General features: G+C 44.3%; 1 protein-coding gene across 1 annotated transcript in view; it reads right to left on the reverse strand.

The window, feature by feature from the left end:
* The window catches only part of LOC126295058 (homeobox protein B-H1-like), a 159,848-nt gene extending 148,487 nt beyond the window's left edge, over nucleotides 1-11,361 (reverse strand). Inside the window, exon 1 of the mRNA XM_049987305.1 lies at nucleotides 11,169-11,361. The gene's annotated coding sequence lies outside the window, so the exon portion shown is untranslated. The remainder of the gene's footprint in view (nucleotides 1-11,168) is intronic.
* Between the last annotated feature and the right edge of the window lie 1,836 nt (nucleotides 11,362-13,197).

A 13,197-nucleotide genomic window follows, 5' to 3' on the forward strand; every position in this document is an offset into this window, starting at 1 on the left:
TGACTGTTAGCAGAATATGGAATCGGTGGGTTCAGGAGGGTAATACGGAACGCCGTGCTGGATCCCAACGGCCTCGTATCACTAGCAGTCGAGATGACAGGCATCTTATCCACACGGCTGTAACGGATCGTGCAGCCTCGTCTCGATCCCTGAGTCAACAGATGGGGACGTTTGCAAGACAACAACCATCTGCACGAACAGTTTGCAGCAGATTGGACTATCAACTCTTGTTCGCAATGACGGCACTTTGAACAGTGGACGTCAGAAAAAAAATTACCCTAAGGACAAACAGACACACCCATGTCCGAGGGAGGACTCCAACCTCCGCCGGGACCAGCCGCACAGTCCATGACTGCAGCGCCTTAGACCGCGGCTAATCCAGCGCTGCCTGTACCCTTCATTCGATCCCTGCGAAACCGTACATTTCTGCAGGATAATGCACGATCGCATGTTGCGGGTTCTGTAAGGGGCCTTTCTGTATACAGAAAATGTTCGACTGCTGCCCTGGCCACCACACTGTCCAGATCTCTCACCAATTGAAAACGTCTGGTCAATGGTGGCCGAGTAACTGGCTCGTCACAATACACCAGTCACTAATGTCGATGAACTGTGGTATCGTGTTGAAGCTGCACGGGCAGCTGTACCTGTACACGCCATCCAAGCTCTGTTTGACTCAATGCCCAAGCGTATTAAGGCCGTTATTACGGCCAGAGGTGTTTGTTCTTGGTACCGACTTCTCAGGATCTATGCACCCAAATTGCGTGAAAGTGTAATCTCATGTCAGCTCTAGTATAATATATTTGTCCAATGAATACCCGTTTATGATCTGCATTTCTTCTTGGTGTAGCAATTTTAATGGCCAGTGGTGTACATAAAGCGCTTGGGTATGTGGTACCGCGGCGTCGACCTGTTGGGAACCGATGGTCGCGGTGCAGAGGATGGGAGTTGTGTACTTACACCAGGTGACAGAAGTCGAGTGATACCTCCTAATATCGAGTCGGACTTCCTTTTGCTCGGAGTAGCGCGCCAACTCGACGTGGCATGGACGTCTATAGCCGTCCATAACTGCGGAAGTGTTACCCGTGCAGTATGTGACGTCCCGATTACGTCCCATAAATTTTAGATTTGGTTCATGTCAGCCGATCTGGGTGGCCAAATCATTCTCTCGAACGGTCCAGAATGTTCTTCAGACCAATCGCGAACAACTGTGGCCAGTTGCTTTGGAACTTGAACTCTATGAATGGCTGTAAATGGGCTCCAAATAGTCGAACAGAACCATTTCCAGTCAGTGATCGGTTCAGTTGGACCAGAGGACACAGTCCATTCCATGCAAACACAGTCCACACCGTTATACAGGCACCGCCAGCTAACACAGTGCCTCGGTCGCAACTCGACTCCACGGCTTTGTGGGATTTGCGCCAGACTCGAACCCTATCATCAGCTCTTACCAACTGACATCCACCGAGCGTGGTGGCGCAGTGGTTGGCACACTGGACTCGCATTCGGGAGGACGACGGTTCAATCCCGTCTCCAGCCATCCTGATTTAGGTTTTCAGTGATTTTCCCTGAATCGTTTCAGGCAAATGCCGGGGTGGTTCCTTTGAAAGTGCACGGCCGATTTCCTTCCCCATCCTTCCCTAACTCGAGCTTATGCTCCGTCTCTAATGACCTCGTTGTCGACAAGACATGAAAATACACTAACCTAACCAACTGACATCAGGACTCATGTGACCAATACACGGTTTTCCATTGGTCAAGGGTCCAACCGATACGGCCACGAGCCCAGGAGAGTCACTGCAGGCGATGTCCTGCTGTTAGCAAATGCACTCGCGTCGGTCATCTGCTGCCATAGCCCACTAACGCCTAATTTCACCGAACTATCCTACCAGACACGTTCCTCGTACGTTCCACACTGATTTCTGTGGTTATTTCAGGCAGTATTGCTTGTCTGTTAGCACTGACAACTTAACGCAGACGCCGCTGCTGTCGGTCGTTAAGTGAAGACCTTAGCCGTGGTGAGAAGTAACGCCCGAAATTTAGTATCTTCGGCACACTGTTTATACTGTGGATATCGGAATGTAGAATTCCCTAACGATTTCCGAAATGGAATGTCCCGTGCGTCTATTCCGCGTTCACTGTCTGTTAATGTGCGTTCTTAATCTCGTCGGAAATCTTTTCACATGAATCTTCTGAGTGCAAATGACAGTTCCTCAAATATACTGCCTCGTGTACGCGATATTATCGCCATCTGTACACGTACGTATCGCTATCCCGTGACATTTAACACCTCAGTGTATAAATTCTGTCTACACTCTGGACTTAATACACCGTCTGCAGACCCCTTGAGCTGAAACTACATCAGTACGACAGAGTGTCGTAATAGAAAAATGTCGAGTCTTTAATTTAGTAACCTACATAAGTGAATAACAATGACTTAACAAATAATTATAAGAAGAACGCAAAATTCCCAATACTGGCAAAGTTTCACGGAAGCTCGAAATTTAGTGCGGACGTCAACGCGAGATGCTTTTAATAGTTTCCTCAATGAAATATCGTCTCAAAATATGGTAGAAAACCCAAAGAGTTTCTGGCCGTATGTAAAGTACACCAGTGGCAAAAAACATTAAATACCGTCACTGCGCGATAGCAATGCAAATGTTACCGATGATGTTGTCACTAAAGCGGAGTTACTAAATACAGTTTTCCGTAATTCCTTCACGAAAGGAGACGAAGTAAATATTCCAGAATTCGAAACCAGAACAGCTGTTAGCATGAGTAACATAAAAGTAGATATCTTAGGTGTTGCGAAACAACTCAAGTCATTTAACAAAGGCAAGTCTTCCGGTCCAGATGATATGACAATCAGATTCCTTTCAGAGTATGCAGACACAATACCGACTTTCTTAGCAATCATATACAAACGCTCACGTGACGAAAGGTCTGTTCCTAAAGACTGGAAAGTAGCACTGGTCACACCAATATTCAAGAAAGGAAATGAGAGTAACCCATCGAATTACGGACGCATATCACTGATCTGAATTTGCAGCACGATTTTGGAGCATATACTGTACTCGAACATTATGGATCACCTTGAAGAAAATGACTTATTGATACATAACCAACACGGATTCAGAAAATATCGTTCTTGTGCAACACAGCTAGCTCTTTATTCCCATGAAGTAATGAGTGCTGTCGACAAGGGATCTCAGATCGATTCCATATTCCTGGATTTCCAGAAGGCTTTTGATACCGTTCCTCACAAGCGACCATTAATCAAATTGCGTGCATATGGAGTATCGTCTCAGTTGTGTGACTGGATTCGTGATTTCCTCTCAGAGAGGCCACAGTTCGTAGTGATTCACGGCAAATCGTCGAGTAGAACAGAAGTGATATCTGGAGTTCCGCAAGGTAGTGTCATAGGCCCTCTGCTGTTCCACATAAATGATCTAGAATGAGATTTTCACTCTGCAGCGGAGTGTACGCTGATATGAAACTTCTTGGCAGATTAAAGCTGTGTGCCCGACCGAGACTCGAACTCGGGACCTTTGCCTTTCGCGGGCAAGTGCTCTACCATCTGAGCTACCGAAGCACGACTCACGCCCGCTACTCACAGCTCTACCTTTGCCAGTACCTCGTCTCCTACCTTCCAAACTTAACAGAAGCTCTCCTGCGAAGGAGAGCTTCTGTAAAGTTTGGAAGGTAGGAGACGGTTACTGGCTGAACTAAAGCTGCCAGGAAGTTTCATAAATGATCTAGATGATAATCTAAGCAGCCCCCTTAGATTGTTCGCAGATTACGCTGTAATTTACCGTCTAGTAGAGTCGTCAGACGATCAATTCCAATTACAAAATGATCTAGAAGGAGAATTTCTGTATGGTGCGAAATGTGGCAATTAGCACTAAACAAAGAAAGTTGCGAGGTCATCCACATGGGCACTAAAAGAAATCGTAGAAATCTAAGGGCTTCAATTCGATTAAATACCTAGGAATTACAATTACGAGCAACTTCGATTGGAGAGACCACATAGATAATATCGTGGGGAAGGCGAAACAAAGACTGCACTTTGTTGGCAGAACACTTAGAAGATGCAACAAACCCACTAAAGAGAGAGCCGTCCTCTGCTGGAATATTGCTGAGCGGTGTGGGATCTTTGCCAGGTAGGACTGACGGAGGACATCGAAAAAGTGCAAAGAAGGGCAGCTCGTTTCGTGTTACCGCGCAATAGGGGTGAGAGTGTCACTTATATGATAAGCGAGTTGGGGTGGCAGTCACTGAAACAAAGGCGGTTTCGTTTGCGGCGAGATCTATTTACAATGTTTCAATCACCAACTTTCTATTCCGAATGCGTAAGTATTTTGTTGACATCCGCCTATGTAGGGGGGAATGATCGTCATAATAAAATAAGAGAAATCAGAGCTCGAACGGAAAGATTTAGGTGTTCCTTTTTCCCACGCGTCATTCGGGAGTGGAATGGTAGAGAAGTAGCATTAAAATGGTTCGATGACCCCTCTGCCAGGCACATAAGTGAGAATTGCAGGGTAACCATCTAGATGTAGAACAGTAGTCGCGATCTCTATTTGCTCATGAGCCAGGTACAGGAACTCAGCTCAGGCGTTCGTTCGTACAAAACAGCACTTCAGTATACCTTAGACTCAACAGAGAGGCAAAGAATCGTCAGTCTGTTTAGAGAGAAAAGAGTTAACTTGCTTCTAGCGGCGAAATCGTCACTTTGCAAATTCTGACGGTGAGACTTTTCTCCGACGCTCTCGTCAGCGAAGTCTGTGAACTGAAATGTCGTGTGACTAGGGCCTTCCGTCGGGTAGACCGTTCGCCTGGTGCAATTCCTTCGAGTCGACGCCACTTCGGCGACTTGCGTGTCGATGGGGATGAAATGATGATGACAACACAACACCCAGTCCTTGAGCGGAGAAAATCTCCGACCCAGGCGGGGATCGATCCCGGGTTCCTTGGCATGACAGCTCGTCGCACTGCCAAGTCTCTAAGTCGCTAGCGTGCTGTGTATTCTCACGCGTAGCCACAAAGGGTTTATAGCACTAAATAAACTAAGCCATAATTTCTTTGTACATTATAAAAAGTTTAGATCGCTTGAATTTAGTCCATATCGTTTGTATTACACAGAAGTCAAATAAGAATTCTGTCTCGAACTCTGGCGGAAAACCCAAAGAGATTCTGGTCATACATTAAGCACACCAGTCGCAAGACGCAATGAATACCTTCACTGCTCGATAACAACGATGAAGTCACTGATGACAGTGCCACTAAAGCAGAGTTATTAAACACGGTTTTCTGAAACAGGCAAGAGGTCTGGTCCAAATTGTATACCAGTCAGGTTCCTCTCAGAGTATGCTGATAAAATAGCTACTGCGAAAGCAAAGAGAGCTTCACTGCAAATTTAAACGCAGCCAAAACCTCTCAGACAAACAGAAGCTAAATGATGCCAAAGTTAGCGTAAGGAGGGCTATGCGTGAAGCGTTCAGTGAATTCGAAAGTAAAATTCTATGTATCGACTTGACAGAAAATCCTAGGAAGTTCTGGTCTTACGTTAAATCAGTAAGTGGATCGAAACAGCATATCCAGACACTCTGGGATGATGACGGCATTGAAATAGAGGATGACACGCGTAAAGCTGAAATACTAAACACCTTTTTCCAAAGTTGTTTCACAGAGGAAGACCGCACTGCAGTTCCTTCTCCAAATGCTCGCACGAACGAAAAAATGGCTGACATCAAAATAAGTGTCCAAGGAATAGAAAAGCAACTGAAATCAGAGGAAAGTCCACTGGACCTGACGGGATACCAATTCGATTCTACACAGAGTGCGCGAAAGAACTTGCCTCCCTTCTAACAGCCGTGTACCGCACCTCTCTAGAGGAACGGAAGGTTCCAAATGATTAGGAAAAAGCACAAGTAGTCCCAGTTTTCAAGAAGGGTCGTCGAACAGATGCGCAAAACTATAGGCCCATATCTCTGACATAGATCTGATGTAGAATTTTAGAACATGTTTTTTGCTCGCGTGTCATGTCATTTCTGGAAACCCAGAATCTACTCTGTAGGAAATAACACGAATTCCGGAAACAGCGATCGTGTGAGCCCAACTCGCTTTATTTGTTCATGAGACCCAGAAAATATTAGATACAGGCTCCCAGGTAGATGCTATTTTCCTTCCGGAAGGCGTTCTATACAGTTCCGCACTGTTGCCTGGTAAACAACGTAAGAGCCCGCGGAATATCAGACCAGCTGTGTGACTGGTCTGAAGACTTTTTAGCAAACAGAACACAGCATGTTGTTCTCAATGGACAGACGTCAACAGACGTCAAAGTAACCTCTGGCGTATCACAGGGGAGTGTTGTGGGACCATTGCTTTCCACAATATATATAAATGACCCAGTAGATAGTGTCGAAAGTTCCATGTGGCTTTTCGCGGATGATGCTGTAGTATACAGAGAAGTTGCAGCATTAGAAAATTGAAGCGAAATGCAGTAAGATGTGCAGCGGATAGGCACTTGGTGCAGGGAGTGGCAACTGACCCTTAACATGGACAAATGTAATGTATTGCGAATACATAGAAAGAAGGATCCTTTATTGTATGATTATATGATAGCGGAACAAACACTGGTAGCAGTTACTTCTGTAAAATATCTAGGAGAGTATGCGTACGGAACGATTTGAAGTGGAAAGATCATATAAATTTGATTGTTGGTAAGGTGGGTGCCAGATTGAGATTCATTGGGAGAGTCCTTACAATATGTAGTCCATCAACAAAGGAGGTGGCTTACAAAACACTCGTTCGGCCTACACTTGAGTATTGCTCATCAGTGTGGGATCCGCGCCAGGTCGGGTTGACAGAGGAGATAGAGAAGATCCAAAGAAGAGCGGCGCGTTTCGTCACAGGGTTATTTGGTAAGCGTGATAGCGTTACGGAGATGTTTAGCAAACTCGAGGGGCAGACTCTGCAAGAGAGGCGCTCTGCATCGCGGGGTAGCTTGCTGTCCAGGTATCGAGAGGGTGCGTTTCTGGATGAGGTATCGAACATATTGCTTCCCCCTACTTATACCTCCTGAGGAGATCACGAATGTAAAATTAGAGAGAGTCGAATGCGCACGGAGGCTTTCCGGCAGTCGTTCTTCCCGCGAACCATACGCGACTGGAACAGAAAATGGAGGTAATGACAGTGGCACGTGAAGTGCCCTCCACATACACCGTTGGGCCGCTTGCGGAGTATAAACGTGGATGTAGATTTATGTAGCAATTATATAGAACCACTCGGTCACAGAAATATCCGTACCTAAAGAATGGAAAATTGCTCAAGTCACACCCATACCCAAAAAGGGAAGTAGGAGTAATCCGCTGAATTAAAGGCCTATATCATTAACGTCGATTTCCAGTATGGTTTTGCAACGTATACTGTAGTCGGACATTATGAAGTACCTCGAAGAAAACGGTTTATTGACACATAGTCAGCGCGGATTCAGTTAAAACAACTAGCTCTTTATATTCTTGAAGTAATAAGTGCTATCGACAGGGGATGTCAAATTAATTCCATATTTCTAGACTTCCAGAAGGCTTTCGACACCGTTCCTCACAAGCGTCTTCTAACCAAACTGCCTTCCTATGGAATATCGCCTCAGTTGTGCGACTAGATTCGTGATTTACTGTGAGAAAGGTCACAGTTCTTAGCAATAGACCAAAAGTCATCGAGTAAAACAGGATTAATATCCAGGATTCAAGAAAGTATTATAGGCCCTCTATCGTTACTGACCTATATTAACGACATACGAGACAATCTGAGTAGCCGTCTTAGATTGTTTGCAGATGATGTTGTCAATTACAGTCTTGTAAAGTCATCAGATGAGCAAAACGACTTGCAAAATGATTTAGATAAGATATTCATTATGGTGCGAAAAGTGGCAATTGACCCTGAATAAGGAAAAGTGTGAAGTTATTCACATGAGTACTAAAAGAAATCAGCTAAATTTCGATTACGCGATAAGTCACACACATCTGAAGGCTGTAAATTCAACTAAATACTTAGGGATTACAATTACAAATAACGTAAATTGGAACGATCACATAGATAGTGTTGTGAGTAGAGCAAACCAAAGACTGCTATTCATTGGCAGAACACTTAGAAGGTTCAACAGGTCTACTAAAGAGACTGCTTACACCACGCTTGTCCGTCCTATTCTGGAGTACTGCTGTGCGGTGTGGGATCCCGCATCAGATGGGACTGACGGATGACATCAAAAAAGTTCACAGAAGGGCAGTTCGTTTTGTATTATCGTGATATAGTGGAGATAGTGTCACAAACATGATACGTGAATTGGAGTGGCAATCATTAAAACAAAGGCGTTTTTCGTTGCGACGGGATCTCCTCACGAAATTTCAATCACCAGTTTTCTCCTCCGATTGTGAAAACATTCTGCTGGCACCCACCTACATAGGAGGAAATGATCGTCACGATAAAATAGGAGAAATCAGGACTCGCACAGAAAAATTTAAGTGCTCGTTTTTCCCGCGTGCCTTTCGAGAGTGGAATGGTAGAGAGACCGCTTGAAGGTGGTTCACTGAACCCTCTGCCAGGCGCTTTATTGTGAATAGCAGAGTAATCACGTAGATGTAGATGTAGATGTAAGAATAATGTGAATAACAGAATGGCGAATTGACGAAAAAATGACTTCACCACAATGTTGTGCTTCCATCGCCGGGAAGAAGCCATTAGAAAAAGAGTTACTAGGGGCATGAAAGGGAAGCAGTGGTTGGGAAAGGAGTGAGACAGGGTTGTAGCCTCTCCCCGATGTTATTCAATCTGTATATTGAGCAAGCAGTAAAGGAAACAAAAGAAAAATTTGGAGTAGGTATTAAAATTCATGGAGACGAAGTAAAAACTTTGAGGTTCGCCGATGACATTGTAATTCTGTCAGAGACGGCAAAGGACTTGGAAGAGCAGTTGAACGGAATGGACAGTGTCTTGAAAGGAGGATATAAGATGAACATCAACAAAAGCAAAACGAGGATAATGGAATGTAGTCCAATTAAATCGGGTGATGCTGAGGGAATTAGATTAGGAAATGAGACACTTAAAGTAGTACAGGAGTTTTGCTATTTAGGTAGTAAAATAACTGATGATGGTCGAGTTAGAGAGGATATAAAATGTAGACTGGCAATGACAAGGAAAGCGTTTCTGAAGAAGAGAAATTTGTTAACATCGAATATAGATTTAAGTGTCAGGAAGTCATTTCTGAAAATATTTGTTTGGAGTGTAGCCATGTATGGAAGTGAAACATGGACGATAACTAGTTTGGACAAGAAGAGAATAGAAGCTTTCGAAATGTGGTGCTACAGAAGAATACTGAAGATAAGGTGGATAGATCACGTAACTAATGAGGAGGTATTGAATAGGATTGGGGAGAAGAGAAGTTTGTGGCACAACTTGACTAGAAGAAGGGATCGGTTGGTAGGACATGTTTTGAGGCATCAAGGGATCACAAATTTAGCATTGGAGGGCAGTGTGGAGGGTAAAAATCGTAGAGGGAGACCGAGAGATGAGTACACTAAGCAGATTCAGAAGGATGTAGGTTTGCAGTAGGTACTGGGAGATGAAGAAGCTTGCACAGGATAGAGTAGCATGGAGAGCTGCATCAAACCAGTCTCAGGACTGAAGACCACAACAACAACAACAACAGTGCGTGCTTAGAGATGTACATGCTACCACTTACCAGGAATAGAACTGATCATAAAAAAAATTGGTGCGAACTTCCCTCCTTCACGCACTGTACAGCCAAAAGCGCATTAAATACGTAGATGCAGAACACTGATAATGTCTAGCATTGTAACCACGTTACGGATCAAGCGAAAGAGCAAGTATCAAAAACCTCAAAAAACACAGAACTATCGCACAATCAGCCTAACGACTCATGCGTCCATGTTTCTGACAAAAATAATATTCAGAAGACAGGAAAAGAAAACTGAGGATAGGTTATATGACGATCAATTAGGCTTTCGGAAAATTGAGGGCACCAGACATGCAGTTCTGAATTTGCGATTGATATGGGAAGCAAGACTTCAAGGGAAATCAAGATTCGTTCATAGGATTTGTAAAGCTAGAAAAAGCGTTAGACAGAGTAAACCGGTGTTAAGATGATCGTAATTTTGAGGAAAGTAGGATAAAGGTGTACGGAAAGCAAGAAATACACAATGTGTACAACAAGCAAGAGGGAACATTAAGTGTGTAAGATCAAGCACGAAGGGTGTAAGAGACAGATGCAATCTTTGTCCCCTACTATTGTGTCTATACGCTGGAAAAGCAATGACAGAATGAAAAGAAATGTTCAAGAGTGGAATTAAAATTCAGGGTGAAACGATATCATTATTATCATCACTGAAATTAGAATAGGATTACCGTACGTGTTGAATGCAATTAAGTGTCTAATGAGTACAGAATATGGAATGAGAGTAAAGCGAAGAAAGATCAAACTCATGAGGAGTGGCAGAAACGAGATTAGCGATAAACATAACATCAAAATTGGAAACGTAGAAGTAGACGAATTGAGGGAATCTACTTCTTTAGCAGCAAAGTAACACACTACATAAGAAGCAAGGAGGACACATAAAGCAGACTAGCAGAGTCAACATCGGCCTTAATCTGAGGAAGATACTTCTTATAATATAGCACATTTGGAGGACAACTGTATGGTAGTTAGTCAAGGATTGCGGGAAAACCCGAAACTGGAGTAGAAGAGAACATCCAGAGTTTGACACGCGCTGCTACAGAAAGATGTCGAGAATTAGGCGGACTTACAAGAAATTAGGAGGTTCTCCGCAAAATCGGCGAAGAAAAGGACGGTTAGAAGACATGGACAAGAAGAAGCGACATAGTGATAAGATAAAATATCGTAAGACATCAGGGAATACCTTGCATGGCAGTAGAGGGAGATGCCGAAGGTGAAAACCGGCGGAGAAGAGAGAGACTGGAATACATCCAAAAAATAACTGAAGTCGTGAGGTACCAACGCTACTGTGGGATGAAGAGGTTGGCACAAGAGAGGAATTTGTGGCGGGCCACACCTAACTAGCCAGAAGACGGACGACTCAAAACAAATTTAAAAAAAAAAAAAAAATACAAAATACATAACATTTTCTCTTACTTACCTTCAAATTGTCTTCTGTCTGCAATTGCCAAATCTGTGTTCTATTGTCTTTTAGCCGCTTCCAAGGGACTTCTCGGTTCTTAAAAACACGTCACCTTCCTCCAACAATGGTATCACCGCAAAAGTATTGTCCTTCGTGACCGAGCTGAAATATCTTGCTCATAACAGGAGGTAGACATCAAAATCAACTACTGTTCGAGCAGTAGACGACAGATGTAGATCGTTGTTGATTTTCACAGACCAACATCAACTATCAGCGTCAATGTCCGGTCACTAACTTTTCACTTGTGGTAACTGTCAAGGGTTAACACTTTAGCGTGACAATACACTACAATTATTTTTTGCTTTGACTGTCTTCTTGGCGAAGAGAAAAAACGTCGAAAACCTACGCAAAGCTGGAAATCTAAAAAAGACACTTTTTTCGAAAAATTAGTTGGCAGGTCCTCATTCTCCCTCACAAAAATTCTGTTACTGTAGCGTAGCAGTTATGTCAACAGTTTAGAGCAAAATATAGATATCTAGGTAAGTCACAGCCTTCTAGAAACACAGCACCTTCTCTAGAAATCGGCACAGATGTCCTCCGTGGAAGCAAATCACGCACGTAACCCAGAAAGATCCGTTTCACTAGAGTATGCTGAAGTCCTTGCGTTTTGCTGAACTACGCGGGAAGATTCGCTCAACAGATTATAATGGAAAAAAAGGTCCAGAGAATTATTAACCACACAGCTGATGCTTGTAGCTCTGAGGAACGCACGAATATGTCAGACTATTTACACACTGAACAATGTTCCTTCACTCGCTAGGTGTTACGTTGCATCTTGAAGATCACCCTGTAATAATTCTCGAAGCACCACTGTTGTCTTCGCATCACACTTTATTTGCCCTGGCGTCGCAATAGTTTGACCAGATGTTCAGTTTCAGAGACAGTCTAGTGAAGGGATCGAACACGGCATCCAGCAAAACACATTTCTGTACACAGTTACACTTGAGCTGCACGCAGAATAAGCACTAAAGAATATATACACTGACAAAAAAAATTAAAAAATCGAATTGCTATGCAGTCCGCAAAACAAAAACAGCTAATTGACGAAGCAGGGAGGGTATTATGAAAAGAATAAAAATGAAGGTTTAATAAAGAGCAAAGGAAAATTAAAAAAAATAATAATGACAAATTTTCCGCGCCAAACGCGTGGTCACATTGTCGAAGCGTCGTGTTCAATTTGCCGAAGAAACTCGCGAGATTGGGAGAGTCATCGGCAGCGAAACTGGGCCGGTTTTCCCGCACTGCCTGGGCTTTTGACGGCAGTGACGTCTCAAACGCCTGCCACCGTCCCCTACACCCTCCCCTCTGCCCCCACTCACGCCAGAGCATCGGAATTGCCCCATCTCGCGCGCTTCTCGCAGCTTCCGCGCTGCCCCATTCAACGCCTGCGAAGAGAGCGGGCCCGCGTCGCTTGTCTGCTATTGGCCGGCCGCTGCCCCCACCACACCCCAGCCGAGGCGCCAGTCGGCCAAACAGCTCGCAGCTTCCCCCACCACCGCGCTCGGCGGAGGCAGCGGCGCATATCGTCGCGGGAGGCAAGCGTCCGTTCGTTCTCAACCAAACAGTCGCGTAACGCTCTTTCGTTTTTTCTTAGCTCCTCCCCCTCCGCCACGCCGATGGGTCTCTTTCAACTGCTGGCGCTCCATTCACCAGAAGTGCGAACCGTCTTCTGTTTTTTTTTTACTAACGGTTTCGCAGTCCAGAAATAATCTCTGGCGTCTGTTAACCGGCGCCTGCGGACACACCGAAGTCGGAAATTAATGCACAAACTGTATGGGATTAAACAATCTTCTTCGCAAAGGAAACCTGCGTAGAATTTTCGCCATATGCAAGACAAAGTTTATTTATTTTTGCTTCACACATAAGGGAATTCTTGATTAGAGAACGCAGTCAAGGAAAACTGCTGATATCCACGTAATCTTTTACTGTGCTTTTAACAATACATACACCAATCAATCGTTCAGAGACGGAAGCGATACTGTGTCCC

This window comes from Schistocerca gregaria, chromosome 11 (genome assembly GCF_023897955.1).
Source record: "Schistocerca gregaria isolate iqSchGreg1 chromosome 11, iqSchGreg1.2, whole genome shotgun sequence".
Taxonomy (NCBI): Eukaryota; Metazoa; Arthropoda; class Insecta; order Orthoptera; family Acrididae; genus Schistocerca; species Schistocerca gregaria.